Source organism: Eublepharis macularius, chromosome 1, assembly GCF_028583425.1.
Source record: "Eublepharis macularius isolate TG4126 chromosome 1, MPM_Emac_v1.0, whole genome shotgun sequence".
Lineage (NCBI taxonomy): Eukaryota > Metazoa > Chordata > Lepidosauria > Squamata > Eublepharidae > Eublepharis > Eublepharis macularius.
Genome location: NC_072790.1, coordinates 100,221,308 through 100,240,874, shown reverse-complemented (window position 1 = coordinate 100,240,874; position 19,567 = coordinate 100,221,308). Strand labels below are relative to the sequence as shown.

Below are 19,567 nucleotides of genomic sequence, written 5' to 3'. Positions count from 1 at the left end.
GCGTGGGTGTGTGCACTGTGGAGCAACTGAGTGGGAGGGCTGGGAGGACGCATGCACACCAAGCATTCCCCCCTATCTCCTGCCTGTCGCCTCACAAACTGGAAAGGAGCGGAGGAAAAGTGATGTTTGTTTTGGGGGACTGGGGGTGGGGATGGGATGGAATAATGACAGAAGAAAGCAAAGAGGGAAAGGAGAAAGCGGGAAGGACCTAGAGAAACAGCTGCACCTCAGGGGGTGTGCTTTGAATGAGCTGCTGAAGACTCAAATCCTTCTTCCAGGCACAAGCCTGCTGGACGCAAGGGCACCCAAAGACCATTCTGGGATGGGTTGCTGCTGCTCTCTCCCAGGATGCCATTGCGTCGGCGGTGGGGAGGGGGGCTTGTGCCTGGAAGAAGGATTTGCATTTTCAGCAGCTCATTCAAAGCACACACCCTGAGGCGCAGTTGTTTCTCTAGGTCCTTCCCACTTTCTCCTTTCCCTTCTCACTTGCTTTCTTCTGTCATTATTCTGTCCCATTCCTCCAAGAAAAGTTGCATGACCCTTGTCTCGTTTGGTCCGGCTCTAAGTTGCCTCGTGCTGCTGCCACCGCCGCTAGCACACAGCTGCGGTCCAGGCACAGCAGGTGGCTAGGGTGGTGCGGGGCAACTGAGCAGTCTGGGTGTGCACATGTACATGTGCGCAAATGCACATGCACACACGGAGGCGGCAACAGCCCTGAAGCTGCCCCTGGTCTCAGGCGCCAGAAACTCTGGCACCGGCCCTGCCCAGGAACATCATGGAGGTTGCGGTGACAATGGGGGAGCAGGGGTTACAGTAAGAGGAGTGAAATGTCAAAAATGTTCTCCCTCTCTTCAACAAGTTGAAGTGCTCTCTGTGAACAGAGATATAGAATCCTAGCATGTATCATTATGAACTTTTTTTGCTCTGTTTATGACCTGATGATAACATGGGGACATAAATTGCTTATATTAAAATGTGTAATTATTGCTTCCCCCGAACATTATTTGAGACAAAGTATTGTAATTATCTAGTCTTGGTAGTTTCATGTTCAAGTTTAAAAATGTGAGGTAAATGCTTAGTGAGTGTCTCTCTGTTGAAGGGCCCCTGCTAGTCAAAAAAGACAGTACTGAACCTGATGGACCAATGGTGTGACTTGGTATTACAGCTTCATAGGTTCACACTGCTACTGTAAGTATAATTAAGTGAATTTGCTTTTTTAAAAAAGGATGAACAACATGTAAGTTGCAGAAATGATCACCTATTATGCTTGTTTTTAAATCTGTCTTTATTCACCCAAAATTTGCTTTCATCTTTCATTCTTACTGCTAATCTTTTACCTGTGTTGACTGCAAACAACAATGAAGCTGGTGTCACTGGCATATAAATGTTTAATAGAAATTATTAATTATATGGGCTGTAATTTGGAAGGATAAAGCATCAATGCCAGTTTTGAAATAAATCCTGTTGCGTTGTGTCTGGCAGTAAATTTCCACTAACAAAAAGGGGCGAATTTTTTAAATCCTTGCCAAACTAGAAGTCCCAAGTTTCTTTAAATGAAAATCATGATAGTTTTAAAAAACTTAGTATATATATCCTAGGTGTGTTTTTCCAGATCTATTCCTTCTTCTTCCTTCCTCTCATCAGGCATGAAATGCCCTGCTTACCTTTACTTTCTGCTTGCGGTTCATGATAATGTGGCAGGCCTAGACACATGTCAACTAATCTTATAATGTGACCGCAAAACCAGTGAGTAAATTAAGCATGATTAAATACAGATTGTGTTATGAGCTATGAAGTGCATGGTGAAATAATTGCACTGTGTTTTCCCACATGTTACTCTTCAGAGATGCATGCTTTATATTCTCACCATATCAATATGGTCTTGTAAATTTTCTACAGTATTACTGGTATACTAATGAGATTATTTTTAAAGGATAAGGATATGAAAGATATTAGCTTGTGCATTTTTATTTTGGTTCTATCTGGGATCTTCTGGAAAAACATTTCTAAATGTAAAACCATTAATAAGACATGGCATATGATGCTACTGACTTCTCAATAGCATGTTTACTAGATCAGTACCTAGTGCTCTGCTCTTGTCGACTAGTTCAGCATACTTCCTTGTACATCAAAATCTCTAAATCTTTTCTGCTTAGCATTTGTTCTGTGAAATGAATATGTTTAAAACTTAAACTACAACCAAATGGAAGCAAGCTAAATGGCATAATTTAACTTTATGGCATTTCTGTTAATAAAAGGCTTGGTTTTAAAAATTACCCAAACTTCAAAAGGCTGATTTTTACTTTTCAGAAGCAAGTTTAGCTTTGAACAAAAATGAAAGGGCTGAGTTAAAAATATCCTTGGAAGTTGTTAACATGACAGCTGCATTTATGCTACAAATCTATCCCCAGAGCCTATAATCTTACCAGAAGTTAATATAGATCTATATGGCTTTGCTTTTTAAATTAATCTTCAGAAGTAGGATACATTTGCTTGAGTCCTAGAGTACTTCAATGACAAACATGGGGGAATTTAATTTTCATTAAAAGAACTTCCAATATTGATTTTTTTTTTTTGGCTGGGGTGGGTGGGGGGCAGGAATAATAAAGAAAGATTTTGGGTGCTCTGAGTATGTTACCTTGGTTTCCCCAAAGAATATTCTGTTTGTGCATTACGTTCATTCACTAAAGTTGAAGATCAATTCATGAATGATAGCAAGTTGTGTCTTAAAATTGCACACAGATTTCAGTTACAGGTCCTGGTTCTCTCAATTCTGTCACTTAAAACTAAGGAGTAACTCCTGCCTTCACCCACAGATGTTCAAGAAACAAATGTTCTTTCCCTTCACTGACAGAAATTGATTGAGAATCATCATCAGCCACCATTAATTGAAAACATTCATCTGTAAATCAGATGAGGGGAAAACAGTGTTTGGTCCTTATTGGGGAGAAAACAAGATTAACAACAAAACAACAACAACAACAACAACAAAGTTATATTTGTAGAAATGCTTCTGCAGTTTAAAATGTCTATATTTTTAAAATAAGCCGTGACAATCCAAGGGAAAAGAATAAAGACCAAGCATCATAATAAGACATGGTCAGCGAAGAGACTGCATATAGTTTTGCTGGTAATTTCTTTAACATTTTGAAGCTCCCCCCACCCATGCAGTAGGATGCAGTAGATATGGATGCCAGCTCTGGCTTGGGAAATCCCTGGAGATTTGTGGGCGGTGTCAGGGAAGGACAGAGTTTGAGGGCTAAGGTTGCCAGGTCCCCTTATCCTCCCGGTGGAAGGGGGAGGCTGGCACTTAACTGTGGGTGATTTTCTCACATGCTCACACTTCTGTCAAGCACATTGACATCACTTCCAGAAATGACATCATCATACCCAGTGGCGGGCATGCTTCTGTATTTTACAGGGGAGCATGCCCACTGTCAGACGCAATGATGTCACTTGAGGAAGTGATATCATCATGCCCAGCGGTGCACACATGCTGCATGTTGGCCTGGGAGGTTTTTTGCCTCCCAGGGCCATTCCCCAGCCCTTTCCTCGCAGCCGGCCAGGTAAATGGTAGTGCAGGGCAGAGGCTGGGAGTGGGGGATCCCTGCCCCCCTGGTGGACTGGCAGTCTTATTTAGGATTGTACTATTGAGCTCAGCAGGGACGTGGTGGCATAGAGTTGGCCCTCCACAGCTTATAATTTTCTCCAGAGGAACTGATCTCTGTAATCTGAAGATCAGTTGTAATTTTGGGTGAACTCCAGCCCCACCATAGTAACCCTAAACGTAGATTTCAGTCTCTGGATTAGGTCAGGAAAATCCATAATACAGCCTTCTGTCTCAGCTCTTTCTTTCCAAATTGTTTTAATATCTTAGGACATAGGGGACATACAAGGAAACGGGAAAGGAAGCCTGCCAGTGCCTTTATAAACAGAGTTTACACATTAAATCCATTACAGTTAGTGGACTTAGATGAATGAAACTTGTTTAGGATTGCACTACAAGAGCCGTTTTCCCTTTGAAGGCTTAAGTAATTTTCCCCACCTCTTCAAATTGATTATTTCCTTTGAATATCTGACTGCATTGACAGATGGGGAATTGAAGGAAGGAATGCATTTCTGCACACTTCTTCATCTGGAATTGGGAGAAGAGTGATGTGTGTGGTTACAGCCAACTTCTGAATAGGAGTTATAGAATGCGTGTGCATGAATGCAGCCAAAAGTTGCATAGCTTATGTTATCAAAAGATTGTATGGATTTTTTCCAAATCTTGTCTTAAGAATTTCACAATCAGAATAAAAATAGCAAGTCTGAAAAGGCTTTGTCTGGCTAGGCTTTTTGGCTTCATCATGTTGAAATCCATGTTGGTACTGAGTTGTATTTTACTGGTTTTATTTGTTGTAATTTATCTATGATTGTAACCCACCCTGAGCCTGCTTGTGGGGAGGGCGGGCTAGAAATCCAATCAATCAGTCAATCATTAGATGATTACTTTATTGTTTCTGCTTTTATAACTTTACCCTTTGGGGAGTACTTTCAGGCTACCTACAGATACAGCTGGATGAATTAACCCAACACTGAAAGTATCCATTAAGCGACTGAACTAGTGCCTTCTGGGAAGAACTGCCAACACCACACAATATTTCCTTGCAGGAAGAAAACCGAGCTAAACGGAAGTTATTTTGCACTTAAATTAAAAAAAACAGTGGAAAGTAATGTTATCTTGCATCTCTGGAATTATTTTTATTGACTTGTAATGAAATGTTTCACCCTGTCCTAAGTAATTAAATCTCAAAAATATTGTTGATAACACCACCACCAATCAACACATTGGATTGGATTCAGAATAAATTCCCACTAATGGAAGAGTAGGATAATTTTCAGTAGTTCACTTCTCCTACTGCAGACTTCTGCTTTGTTGTTCCTGCTGTTCTTGAGGGTCCCTCCCTGTTGACATAATGAGCCAAGAAGCATGTGTGCATCTTGCTGTTTAGGTCTGTCTGTCATAACTGATGTAAAAGATCTATTTGACAGGTCCTTGGATGATGCAAGAGCGAAGAAACAGTTTAGTCACCTCACCTGATGTGCTGGGATTGGACACTGGGGGGTGCTATGGATGTATATAAGCCAGCTGTGTCTGGTGTAAGTGTGGAGCTTGTTCCATTAAGTGCTTGGCGAAGCACTTTGACAGTGAGAACAAAGTCCTGTATATATAAGTCACTAAAATAAATGTACATACACTTTTACTACTATAAGTGTGTGGAAGCCTTATTTATAGCTCAGCTACAGTTCAAACCACGCTGCGCCAACACTCCCAAGCAACATTTTGGTGAGGTCAATGGGGTGCAGTAAGAGGGGAGACAGGAAAGGTCTTTTCCACTGTCATTGGAAAATTCAGTCTCGATTCAGTTTAGTAAAGCTAGTGTCTGATGTAGCATCAAGTCATGGTTAAGAAAGCTTAACTATTAGGCAATACATCTGAAATATCTAAATCATGGTTTGCAGTCAATTGCAGTGCTGAATTAGAAGCTGTGATTTGAGATGGGTTAACCAACCAAAGTTCACACTAATTGAAGTTTGTACATATGTCTGCACTAATAAGCTATAGTTACTACTAGTACGTAGTACTATGTACTACAGGCATTACTCTATCTGCAGCAATCACCATACCATAGAGGTGGGAGTGCCAAGCAGACAGAAATCAGGAGCAGTGATCAGCAGCATGTGGTTCCCTGTTACACACTCTAATGTGCTGTTTGGAACCATGATTTGCAATGGGGGTTTGCAGGAAGAGCACAAACCTTCATTTGCTGATATTCTACCATCAAAGAGCATGGTATTCTATTATCACACAGTACACTGTCTCCAGGTACTCATTCAAAGTTTGCATTACTTTTCTGGAATTAGAAGGAAAGATACAGGAGAGTGACATGCACATTATCTGATGCTGTACTTAGGGTTGCTGGCCCACCAGTGGGGGTGGAGGATTCCCCCGTTCCCAGCCTTCCCCCCCTCCCCCACCATCCACCTGGCCAGTGGGGAGAAAAGGCCAGGTAACAGGCCTCCCATGGCGCGCTTCCAGTGCAGTGAGACAATGTCACTCCCAGGTGTGATGGTATCACGCAGGCTCTGAGAGTACTCCAGCGCTTCATGCTCAGCTGATTTGGGCCTCAAATGGGCTGATTCATTAACAATCGGCCCAGTACAAAGCGCAGGAGTGTTCCCAGCACCTGCACAATAATGTCACTCCTGGAATTGATGGCAGTGCACCACACTGGGAGCATGTGTGTGATTTGCACATGCACAAGGAAATTTTGGAGGAAAGTGCCAGATCCCCTCCTCCTGCCAGGAGGGTAAGAGGATCTGGCAATCTTAGCTGTACTTCACATCTCTTTCCCCAGCTGAAGATTCCCCTCTCCGCCACTTCATTTCCTTTTCTAAGAAAAACACTCTTGACAGCCTCCAGTCTAATTTTTCCTTTCCTTTTGTGTATCTTTCTGTGTGATCTCCCTTTCCATGTATACAAAAAGCATCAGAGTTGAGGAAAAGATTATGCAGATAAGACAGCATTATCAGCAACTGACATAAATGTGATGGAGCTGTTCAGAAGTCAGGAGGAAACTGTATGTGGATCAAGAAGCTCTGAGCTCAGTAGAAGTAGCATGAGCAAACCCCTGAGGTAACATTGTAAGTTGAAGTTTTATATCTCCTTTTGGAGGCAGCATATTTTATAGCCCCAGGGACCAAAGCAGAATTTCTTTGCATTTAATACAGAACTAAGCTGATGCTTATTTGTCTGAAGGTGATGTTTGTTTATTTAGAAAACAGCTAACAACAAGGAAAGCTAGTAGCGGAAATTTTGGACATTCTTTTTCAACCAACAACCTTTATATTGTCTTGAAGTGTCCTAGCCAAGCTGTAGTTCCAGAGCTTCCCCTGTAGCAGTTTACATGCAATACAATCCTATATATGTTTACTCAGAAGTAAATCTTGCTTAATCCTAGGTAAGAATACAGACGTAGAACGGGGTCTGCTGTTGCAACATAAAAAAAGCAGAGGGAGGCTCAGGGTAAGAAATGCTTATAATCTAATTACTGAAGATCTGCTATGTACCAGTCACCAGTGACAAATTCTGTACAACCATTTCTGTAAATGCAATTATTTTATCCAACCATCAGTTATCATCAGTAGGAACTTATTTATCGAAACAGCTGTAGACATTTTGGAACTTTATTTTTATATGTGATCACGGCAGCAAGAATACTGCATACACAAAAATGGAAAACTCCAATGTTGCCCACAATGGAGGAGGAATGGTTGATAAAGGTCTTGGAATTTACATCGAGGGTAAAACTTACTTCACTGATTAGAGAAAAGACAATATCTACATTTTTGGTTGAATGGAAAACATTTATAGACTTTTTACATGAAACAGATAATAATGATTTGATGGTATGTGGATTTATGAATTAAGGAATATGAACTTTAGAAAAAAGAGGGCAGAGTAAGTGAAAAATTGAAAATGATACATATTTGTTGTGGAGAAAATCAGAACCCCACTTGTAGTTTATTTAGTCCTTCCTTTATTTTTTTCTTTGTCTTCTTTTTCTTCTCATTATTGTCCCTTTCCTTTTTTCTCTTTTATGTTTATATGTACTGTTACATGTTTTATGCATAGTCACTTTGCAGCGTTTCAGAATCTATTCTGCGTCCCATGCACTCCTGACTTTTGCACCTGCAAGGGAGTCTTGGGAAGTAGAAACGGGTTTCGCCTGTGTTTCCCCCAGTTTTTTCCCCTGCACACATTCCACAAATTTTTTTTAAGCTGCTGCCTACCCATTGCTAATGCACATTCTGTCCATGCAGAATCAAATACTCCCGTTCTGCTTCTCTTCCCCCCCACTTGCTTCTTTTCACAGGAGCTGATTGGTCTATCCGAGGGTAACCACACCCACCCTCCTCAGTTCCCCAGACCTTTTTTCCACCATTTTTTGTTTGACGAGAGCCAGTTTGGTGTAGTGGTTAAGAGCACAGGACTCTAATCTGGAGAGCAAGGTTTGATTCCCCACTCCTCCACGTGAAGCCAGCTGGGTGACCTTAGGCTAGTCACAGTTCTCTGGAGCTCTCTCAGCCCCGCCAGCCTCACAGGGTGTTCGTTGTGGGGATAATAATACATACTTTGTTAACCGCTCTGAGTGGGCATTAAGTTGTCCTGAAGGGCGGTATATCGAATGTTATTATATATTATTAGTAATGCTGCAATGATAATCACCAGATTAATATGCTTAAGCAGACCCAACTCAGGTGACCTTGTTGTGTTAGTGACTATAATCTTAAAAGACTACTTAAAAAGGAATGTTGTTTAAAGCCCACTTGAGGTTTCCTTCAGGGGTGGGGCAGAACAGAGCGGAGGGCGTTCTCCCATACTGGGATGCAGGTCTCCCCCCTTCCATATTTACAAGCCAACTTGATGATGCAGCCATATGCTTGTACATGTAGGCAAATTAAGGGCAAAAGGCAGGAGGGGTGAGGTGACCAGCTCCAGACAGCATAGCATCAAGTGCATTATCACTGGCAGCCCACAAGGATGGGTGTGTGTGTGTGTCTGTGTCTGTGTGTGCCAAGCCTACAATCACCTCTGCTGCCAAGCCTGAAGCCTCCGCTGGCCAAAAGTCCCCTGCCAATCCTTGCCAAATTTTGGCGGGAGCAGGACTGTCAAATTAACAAATATCAGCACTTGGAAGGGGAGGGGAATGACGGACCGAGGTAAGAGATGTAGTAACATTGGCAATATTACTATGCATACGTGAATTTTTTTTTAAAATGACGTGTATTGCGATTCCCCCCTAAAGCCCAAAACTGCACCAAAGCTTTCTTTTTCAAAAATAAGACACCAAATCGAAGCTGCCTCTGACGGTGCAGAACGCAGGAGAGCAATACTAAATCTATGTCAATCGGAGCAAATGTTTGGAATGGCCAGTTTAAAGTGACTATGCATAAAACACCTTAGTTTGGTTTGTTTGTTAAATGATTTTGTTTTTTATCTTTTATGTATTGTTTATTGCCTAAATAAAATATCGGGGGGGGGAGGAAAAAGAACAAAGAAACAGCTGGAGACGTTTTAGTCCTTGCTTATATAGGTTTTTTTCTTGTTCTAATACATAAAAACAGATGTCCGTGTGTGCAGGGTTAAGCTCTGATGGCAAAGGAAGAGGCCTCTGCCAGTGGGGGAATGTCTGTATGTTCCGATCTGTTCAGGACTCTCAGGGCTAAACTAAATGTGACAGCATCCATGGGTCCAACCTGTGAAAGCCGCCACCATTTTAAAGCCATTTAAAAATGTCACAAAGGCCTGATCCTGATGGGGCCTGCAGCACAGCAGGCTGAGGCGTTCTTATCCCTCCCTGACACACATTTTCAAGTGCCAAAACAGACATGGGATGTGTCTGGACACATCCAGAGTCAGTTTGGTGTAGTGGTTAAGAGTGCGGGACTCTAATCTGGAGAGCCGGGTTTGATTCCCCACTCTTCCACTTGAAGCCAGTTGGGTGACCTTGGGCTAGTCACAGCTTCTAGGAGCTCTCTCAGCCCCACCCACTTCACAGGGTGTTTGTTGTTGTGGGGATAATAATGGCATACTTTGTAAACTGCTCTGAGTGGGCATTATGTTGTCCTGAAGGGCTGTATATAAATCGAATGTTGTTGTTGTTGTTGTTGTTGTTGTTGTTATCTTGTCTAGCTTGGCCCACAGTCTCAACCTGATTAAGATTTTTTCTTCACAACAGTTGTTTGCCCTGAGAAGAAGGAGGAATTTATACCACTTTTCTGGATTACCTTGTAAAACAAGAGCTTTTAGCGAGTCAAAGGTTTCACATGCCACTTGTATATTTAAACTTGATGTGGTCCATTTCCATAAGGAACAGAGAATAACTTGTTTGTATATCATTATATATATATAAAAAGGACCAACAATGTTATTAATTGTCCATGGCATGTTATGGTACAAAAAGACACCCCAGTTTGGAAAAGATACCATTTTTAAAAGAGAGAGAGAGAACAAGAAATGGCCAACACATTCTGGAGTCAAAATTCAGTGATCAGTTACTTAGTTTTAAACATACAGCGACAATCGTATTTTCTGATTCCCAAATGTTAGCTTTTATAGGTCTCAAGCTTTCAAGTAGTTTATTAATCTAAAAAAACCCATCAATTCTTATGAACATTCTTGTTTGGCTGTGGTAGAGAACTCAATAGCACATCTGTGTGCTAAATACTTCTAAATTAGTAGCTACCTTTCCCATCTTCAAATTCCACTGCTCTTATGTGCTTCTGACTTAGGCAGTTGTTTAGAATATCTTGCTAGTCTTGTAATGTCAAAGTAGAGCAGAACAAGGCTGACATTTGAAGCACATGGTGGCATTTTCTCTCCCCCTGTTGTGTGACACAGCAACCTTTTGATCAACTACAGAAAGAAAAAAATCAGCTTGTCAGAAATGACTTTATGCAAGAAATAACAGCTCTATTTTTAAAATATGGCTTACTTTAAATATTTTAATTACATAAGCACAAATATAAAAATCAAATATTTCCTTCTGCTGGTGATTTGTGATACTTTAACAGTGTAAGGTGCTAAATGGTCTTCAAGGGTATGTAAATCGGTTTCACCCCGCTCCTGTCCTTTTGCTGTTACACTGAAGTTATAATACTAAGTACAAAAGGCTGATTTAATGAAATCTAAAACAATGTTTATTCTTTACAGAAATAAAACTAATAAGAAAAAAATTCTAAGACAAAGAAAATTGCTTTTCTCATTTGTCTCATGTTCTCTCCCTTTCTATCCCTCACTCAAGTCTATACTTCATCACTTTCCTCCAGAAGCCCACTGCAAGTTCAGAACCCCCCAAACTCCAGCTAAATGCCCCCTGCTGTCAGCATTAGCCAATCAACTTTCATCTCTGGAGCCCACAGCTGCCGCCTCCCATCATCATAAAAACAAAATCTGTACATTTTTAACCAGCAACGACTTGAAAAGGAAAAATAGATTAACACATCATAAACAAAAAAAGTTTTCAACTACTCATACTATCACACCGTGCAACCACATCCACTCACTGATAAACATACCTATGTTACTTTGATCCAGAGTACTTTTTAATTTTTTACTCCAGGCTTGTACATATCCTTAGTTCTGTTGAAACCTTCTCCGGTTAGAAAGTCTCTTCATGTTGCACTATAATCTGTTGGGTGTTGATTATCATAGTAACTCTGTTACAGATCTCATTTTTATTTACCTAGCCATTGTATCCATGATGCCTTGCAAGAAACCACTTCTACTTTTTACAAAAGTCACTGTCTGGTCATAAAGGACTTAAAGTTCAAAGCTCTAATCACAGTTTTCTGTTGATACAGGTACTGTGTAAATCCCATTGAAGCCAATGGGGTTTAAACACTATTCACAGAACTACAGCCCACGTTCTAATGTGCTTATTAGTTTAGCTTGATGGAGAAACGTAATGTAGAGATTCATTGGAAAGTATAATGCAGATGATTCTGGTAAACCATTGATGCATTAAAAGATAAGACTGTCTATAGTGCAGCATGGATACAGCATAATACATAGCTTAATGTTGCAGAATGCAGTAGAAAGATCTGGATGGAAACAAAAGGTCTCAGACTCTTGAGAAGTGGTTATGCTTGTGATCTTACCTCCCTAATGATGTAACAATGCACCAAGTAACTTTAGGCCAGCCTTTAATGGTGATGGGGTACTATATCACAGAATACATCTTTTGATAGATCCAAGTGTGCTGTGTGGTTTGTTTAGAAAATAGTGCTTTACAAGCAGGGAACCTGTGAGGATTTGCAGAGGACTTGTAGAGGTTGCCTCACTTTCCCATTTCCACTTCCCCACTCTATATTCTTTTTCTTTCCTCCTGGCAGCCCCCTTATCTTTTCCCCTTTCCCAGCTTGTTTCTCTCCTTCCCACACACACCAACCAGTCTTTCTTTTATCTGCCCCCTCAATCTTCAACTATATTTGTTATTTATTTACTTCATTATACCCAGCCTTTCTGTCCAATGGGATCTCAAAGCAGCTTACCTCATTTTCCTCTATTTTATCTTCACACCAATCCTCTGAGGATGGTTAGACTGAATGTGTGTGCTGGTCCAAGGTCACCCAGCAAGCTTCCATGGCAGAGTGAAGATTTGAACCTGGGTCTTGCAAATCCTAGTCTGACATTCTAACTGCTACACCACACTGTCTCTCATCTCCGCACCCCCCCTCCTTTTGGGAAAATTCTAGTCAAGGGTCAAAATTTGTGAGATAGCAAATTGCTCACATGAGTTATGTTATGGCCACTGCTGGGCCTGGACAAGTTGTGCACGTTGTGTGGAAGGTGTTCCTGAACCAGGCAAATTGCTTGTCATTGTCATAACCATTACGGCGCTGGATGAGTAGCATGGTAGTAACATGGTACATGGTACTAAGTCATAAATTTCATGGCAGTAAGTCGCCTGGTGGTTGCTGCTGGGTCTGGCCCTACGAGTCCTCCATCCAGGGCAGGAGAGAAGAGATCATGGGTTGACTGAAAGGCCAAAATAGCCTTGGAAAAGCACTACCCCTTCCCTTTGACTTTATTGACAGAAACCAAGGTTCAAAGGGTATATACACTGCTTCTATTGGATTTCTATTAGATTTCAGATTTTTCTGAGCTTTTTCTCAGGTTCATAGAAAGATCTGTCTTGTCCATTCATATCTCCGGTATCTGGATTTTTAAGTATCAAAGCTGGGGTAATGTTGAGAATTAGATATATTGATGATGTAATTGTTCACCAAGCTCAAAAGTGAGTTTCTCATAGCATCTCAAAGCCAGTTTGAGAATCTAGTTCCTTGCTCATTCCACTAAACATAGTTTGTTCTTAAATCCTCAGATTCTTCATTTCCTTTGTGGCATTTTGAAGATGGCATTTTGAATTATGGCCTAATCAGCCAATTTGGAGCAAGAGTAGGTGGCATTTTCTAGAGTTTGTATCTTCTAATTTGCAAGGACTTTTATGTGGTTGCCAGGCAAATAGTATAAACAGTATCCATGTGCCACATAGTCACTTTTCTCTTTGTCATCTGAGTGTTTTTAGTTACCATGAATGCTTAAACAGAAGGATGGATTATAAATCATGAATAAATAAAATCTTATATCTTTGGGTGGAGGAGGTATATGAAAGAGAACAGATGTTAATTTATGGACAGCTGTCAGCTGCTCATGAATCCTGGCACATGGTGGAACAGCAGCTGTGACTTTCTCTTCAGCCATGTTTAGAGCAGAAAGAAGCAACAGACACCTTCATATTATACTCACTGACTCACATCTGAAGGCGAGGTGCTTACTCCTCACAGTCCTTAGTAGCAATTGCCATCCCGAGACCTGTGCTTCTTTGACTTAATTGTATAGGTAACCCATTATAGCAAAAGGTAATGCCTAAAGCTCCTTATTTGTTCTACCCAAGGACTCCCTCTGTAGGTAGGTTATTTTAATGCCACATTTAAAAAAATAAAAGTAAGAAATGATGTAGGTGGTCAGAGGGCTAGAGAAAAGCTTTAAATAACATTAGTGGTGATTCTGTACACTTTCTGTTGATGTGTGGTGAAGTCTCTAACTTAAGTTAAATCCTCCTCCTCCTTACAGAAATGTGCCTTGTATAAGTTGTTGCGTTTTAAGTACCTAGTAAGAAACATATTTATTTTCCCAGAACATTGTTGATTTATTACCTTCTTCTGCCCTTTCCTCAGCTGAATAATATTACTCAAATATTTCTTTTTCTGATTATTTTATGGATGATTTTAAGGGGATTTTCTGATGACATTACAATTGGATTTAATAGTGCTGTTTTAGTGAATTTTGTTAATTGTTTTGTTTTAATATTTCTGTAAGCATATTTTTGGAAAAATACAGGACATAAATATTTTTAATAATGAAATGTAAGCTGCAAGACATGTAAGAGAGCACAACTGCAGGTGGCAATATGATATCATAATAGAGCTTTCTTAGCTATGGTTATGAGAGGTTCTCAATAAAGCTTTCTCCACAAACAGGCTGCGAAGCCACTATAAAACCCTAAACTATCTGCTGTATCTGCTTTTGTGCTTCAGGTATAGGCAATATACCCTGAATTCAGTATAGCCATCTGTGCCCTCCCAAGGGTGCTTTACCTACTGTAACAACAACAGCAGCAACATTCGATTTATATTCCACCCTTCAGGACAACTTATTGCCCACTGAGAGTGGTTTACAAAGTATGTTATTATCCCCACAACATTCACCCTGTGAGGTGGGTGGGGCTGAGAGAGCTCCTAGAAGCTGTGACTAACCCAAAATCACCCAGCTGACTTCAAGTGGAGGAGTGTGGAATGAAACCCGGCTCTCCAGATTAGAGTCCTGTGTCCTTAACCACTACACCAAACTGGCTCTCTACCAAAAGTACTTGCTTTTTTAGCATTGTTTGGGCAAATAGCTGACTTTATATGAAAAGATAGTGGAATAAAGATATCTCCAGTGAAAAATACCCTCACTTGATTTAACCATGTAGCCAGGATTACATCATTACATCAGCTCAAAGTTTAGCCATTTTTAACCTGAGCTTGGGTTATCAAGGGATCCTACCTTGTGTCAGCCATGGATAATAAGGTCAGTCCAAACATTATCCTTTCCTAGAGTTAAGATGCGTGGAGTCTTGATGTTAAGGGACAGACAGTAGTATAGCTACTATGTGACTTGTCCCCAATCTTTAGTCTTCCTGTATCCTGTGTTTGTTTTGTGTGCCGTTCTCAGTTGTTTTCCCCTCTTTGTTTTTTAAAAAAATAAGGCACTTGGATCAAACGTCACAATCACTCCTGCTTCCTTCCCATGTACACACTTTCTCACTCCTACCTGTCCAACAAAGACTAAGAATTTTATACTGAATAACCAAGGGCTGTGCTCTCTGTGGGTCAAAAAAAATCCACACAACTGGGTTGAGCCTGGCTATAATTTACAGTTCTGCAAACTCAGTTTAAAAAGAACAAGCTTATGCAAAATACAATTACTTTTTAAAAAATGGTGTAGGGGAACCTAGAAAGGTAACATGCGGTAAAGGTAACATACGGTGCTTGATGTAGTGGCAGGAGTCTTCACAATTATAAGGAAGTATAGGTGAGGGGAGATGAAACTAGAACCAGAGCAGGGCTTGGGGGAAGCAGGGGCTGCAGCTTCCTTCCTGCATGACTGTCATAGGGTCCCCTCTCATCTTCCTTTTCCAAAGTTAAAGAGGGATATTGACGTTACTCTCCCAATTCAAAGGAGACAAAGCTTCAATATATTTTTCATAGTTGACCATTAACTATGGCCATTAATTTTTAGCCTGTTTCTGTATCTATAAATTTATAGATTTGTCGCAAATGCTAGTGGTACTGTCAGATACTAATTCTTGTTAGTGTTTTGCTTCAAACATTTTCATCAATTTTGACTTAATAATTTTGGCATCTGTTTACCGAGCAGATGACATTAACATGTTTAAGAATTTGCTCTTTAAAATGTTGGCTCCAGCAGTGGTATTTTTAGATATAAGATATTGATACAAGTGCTGAGAGATCATCTATTTAACACCTGTAAAGAAGGGGTTGTATGGAAATTAATGACATTTTTCTCACTACTACAGATCTGCTCTGTGGAACCAAAGACACAAGCAATGTTGTGAGATTATTTTGCATGAAGAATATTACTCTGATATTCTACTGTGTGATGGAAATTAAGGCTACAACAGTTCTACAAGAGAGCTCTACAACAGTTAGATACGGTTAAACTCAGGGCTTTTTTTCTGGGAAAAGTGGAGGTGCAACTCTATCGTTACATGTGCTCGCGCAAAGCATGGGCACGCTCCCGGAAAAGCTTGATGACGTCACTTCCGGAAGTGCTATCTCTCCTGGAAGTGATACTGCTTCCCGGAACCCAGCACAATGCATTACGACAAGATAAATGTTAGTAACCTTGGAAAATTACATTATTATGAGAAAGGGTTTTTTTCCTTTCTGTATCCTCTGCAAAAAGCGAAATCTTCCATTCCCTTTCCCAACCATTTCATTTCTTTGGAACCATATTTTAAAATATGCAAGAAGGAGGGGGCCTCTAAAAATCCAAAACCCATCTCACAAATCAAAATTTTAACAAATTCCCTCTGCCAGCGTTAAAAAAACATTCCAAAATTCTTTCTCAAAATTCCACAGAGTTTGAAATTCCTAATCTAATTAATACTGAATTTTCAAATTTTCGGGGAGGGTTTTGCTTTACTGAAGCAATTCAAAAGAAGATGCTCAACTTTAGCTGCATTAGATTTATAGTTTGTTTAAAATGGCTTTTTTTTGTTGCCTGCCAACTCTACCTTACCAATGGCTAAGCTCTTTTGTCATTGTGAAATGCTCATAAATATTCCAATGTCCCAGACAAACAATATTCATAAAAATTTCTTTAACACCCATATGTCCACTGCAGTTTCAGTGATGTTAATCGGCTGAGGGTGGGGAGAACCATTTGAGTTACAGCTATGAAGACATAAGAACACTTATACGCTGATGAATATATTGATGAAAGCCTTCTGTGACTTGGACACAGCTATCCATTCCTAGCATAAAACTGGAATAACCATAAATGATATTTTAACTAATATAAATAACCATAACTGATATATTTAACTATAAATAACCATAACTGATATATTTAACTAACACAGAACCAATCTGCATTCAAAAGCTGTGGGAATCATAACAATGTCAACTTCAGTCAACAAAAGAATGAAAGCAACACACAGAGAGAGACATACACGCAGAGATACACACGCACATATATATATATGCAGAGCCCCACCCACCCCCATGAAAAGAAAGCAGAAAGAACTCAAAGCGGCACACATACACATGCAGCCCCACCCATCCTCTCCCCCAATGAAAATAAAACAATGAACTCAAAGCAGCACACACATACACAGAAACCCCTGAATAAAATGAAAGCAGAATGAACTCAAAGCAGCTCACCCTCCTCTGCAGAGCCGTACTGGGCTCCAGCTCTCTCTCTCTCTCACACACACACAAATGGAAAAAAACCAGAATGAACACAAAACAGCTAAGCCTCCTCTGGAGAGCCAGCCCCAGCAGCTCTGCTCTCTCTCTCTCTCTCTCTCTCTCTCTCTCTCTCTCTCTCTCTCTCTCTCACACACACACACACACACACACACACAAATGAAAAAAGAATGAACTCAAAGCAGTTTAGTCTCCTCTGCAGAGCTGACCCCAGCAGCTCTGCTTGCACTCTCTCTCACTCACGAATGAAAAAAACCAGAATGAACTCAAAGCAGCTAAGACTCTTCTGAAGAGTTTGTGCCAGGCCCCAGCTCTCTTTCTCTCTCTCTCGCTCACAAATGAAAAAAAAAGCAGAATGAACTCAAATCAGCTAAACCTCCTCTGCAGAGCCCGCAGAGCCAGAGGAGGAAGGAATCACATGGGCAGATTCTAGAGCTGCTGGAACGGTGTTCCGGAGTGTTCCCCCTCAAAAAAAGCCCTGGTTAAACTGTTCAAATGCATGTGCTACATGCCAGGTTTTTTAAAAGAACTGTCAAATTAATGATACAGCAAAAATAGCAGTGTGCTGCTTTAAGTTCTTTATTGTTTTAGGATGCTACTGGAGTAGGAGCTAAATTTTTATCCTTATTGGTGACTCCAGTTAGTAACAGTCAAGCCTTCTGCACAGTCCCATGTGTGTTTTATTTCAAGGTCATGCTGCAATGGATTGGACAGTAGAAGAGTTAGATGGAGTGTGGGGCAATGCCTTATATTTATAAAACATTTGTATATAAATCAGTGGTTTCCACATAGAAATAAACTATAATGTCTTTCTAGTCACTTCTTGTGACAACCTATTCATTTTGGTAATATTTGCATTAAAAAAACTTTATTTACTAAGATTTAATTTGCCAGTGCTCCTATTTATCAGAGGGGTCACAATTAATACATTATAAATGAGAATGAGAATGTAATCTGTGTTACAGAGAATGTAAAGAAAACCTACTGAGTATATTTTTAAAGTGTTACAGTGCCAGGAAGTGCCAAAGATATTTGGGCTCATGAAAATACCTCCAGCTGCTGGGGGTGGGGGAGAGAGAACCCAGCTGAATTGTGTTTTGTCTATTAGGCACAACGACCACTAAACAAATAACTATGCTGCAGCATTTTTAAAACCCAATTAATTTTGATAGATTAGGTGGCTAATGGTTAGCTGAATTTTTAGTGCGATCCTATGCAATTTTACCCAGAAAGTAAAGCTTACAAAGTAAGTCATACAAATTTCAGTGGAATTTATTGCTTGGATCCTTTCAGGCCTGGTAATGCAATTGAAACAGCATTAGATGCCCTGGTATATTACTTGCACCCAGAGATGGACAGAGGAAGTGTGACTCAGTTGATTCTTATGGAACTCTCAGTGGCTTTTGATACCATTGATAGTGGTATCTTCATGGATTGACTTTTCAGGCTTGGACTGGGAGGCAGTGTTTTGCAGTGGTTCCAGTCATGTCTGGAGGATATGTTTTAGAAGGTGGGGCTGGGAACTGCTACTCGGTCCCTTGGCCTCTGGGGTCTCACAGCGCTCCATCTTGTCCTTCAGCATCTACATGGAACGACTGGATTAGATTATCCAGCGATATGGGTTAGGTTGTCACCAATACGTTGCTGACACTCTGCTCTATCTTGCACTTCTAGCTGATCCCAGGGAAGCTATAGAAACTCTGAACTGGTGCCTGGAGTATTTTTGGAGTGGATACAGACCAATAAACTGAAGCTTGATCCCGACAAGACAGAAAGGCAAGACAGAGTTCCTTGGTGTATAAACATGAACATGTGGTGGAAAACTGCAACCAGCTCTGGCTTTGTAACATGTGTACACACAATATAATAGGTCTGCATGCAATTATCACGTGTGGTTATCTGTGTGTGAGTTTTCATGTTCTTTCCTGCACTAGCTGTCTTCCAGGCAGGAAATGTATAAATGCTTGAGGGGGGGCCACAGTCAAGTTGTGACAGAGTGCTCAGGCAAACCACAAGCACTCTTGATCTAATGTGATGAAAAACATCAGCCCAGTTGGAAAATATGAAGCAGTCTGTATACAAGAGAACTGCATATATCTGGTAAGCACACTGTCGTTTCTAACACTTATTGTATATATGAGGAAATTATCGTTCTTCCTTTACTGGATAGAGAAGTATTGATCTTTGTATTACAGTTTTTAAAATACTTTAATTGGGATGAATAACAACGTTCTAAGAAAAATAACTTGCAACACAGTCACGTTGCTGTTACTTTCTTAAACATCATTGTAGTTTCTTAAACATCATTGTAGCTCCATTGTGCACGGAGAGCAATATTATTGCTTCGTAAAGATCAGTGGATGTCTGATCACATTCTTGACCCAGCTGGCCACTGAAATGATTCCTCCTGATCTCAGGGCTACGAAGAAGCCAAAATGCAATCTTGTAGTTGACCTATCCA

The 19,567-nt window shown here is 40.5% G+C and overlaps 1 protein-coding gene across 7 annotated transcripts in view; it reads left to right on the top strand.

Moving 5' to 3' along the window:
* FYN (FYN proto-oncogene, Src family tyrosine kinase) overlaps positions 1-19,567 on the top strand; it is a 153,643-nt gene that overhangs the window by 32,558 nt on the left and 101,518 nt on the right. Inside the window, exon 1 of one of the 7 annotated variants that reach the window (XM_054975562.1) lies at positions 19,143-19,206. The exons of the other annotated variants lie outside the window; for them this stretch is intronic. The gene's annotated coding sequence lies outside the window, so the exon portion shown is untranslated. Of the gene's footprint in view, positions 1-19,142; positions 19,207-19,567 lie in introns of those variants that run through there. 7 annotated transcript variants of the gene reach the window in all.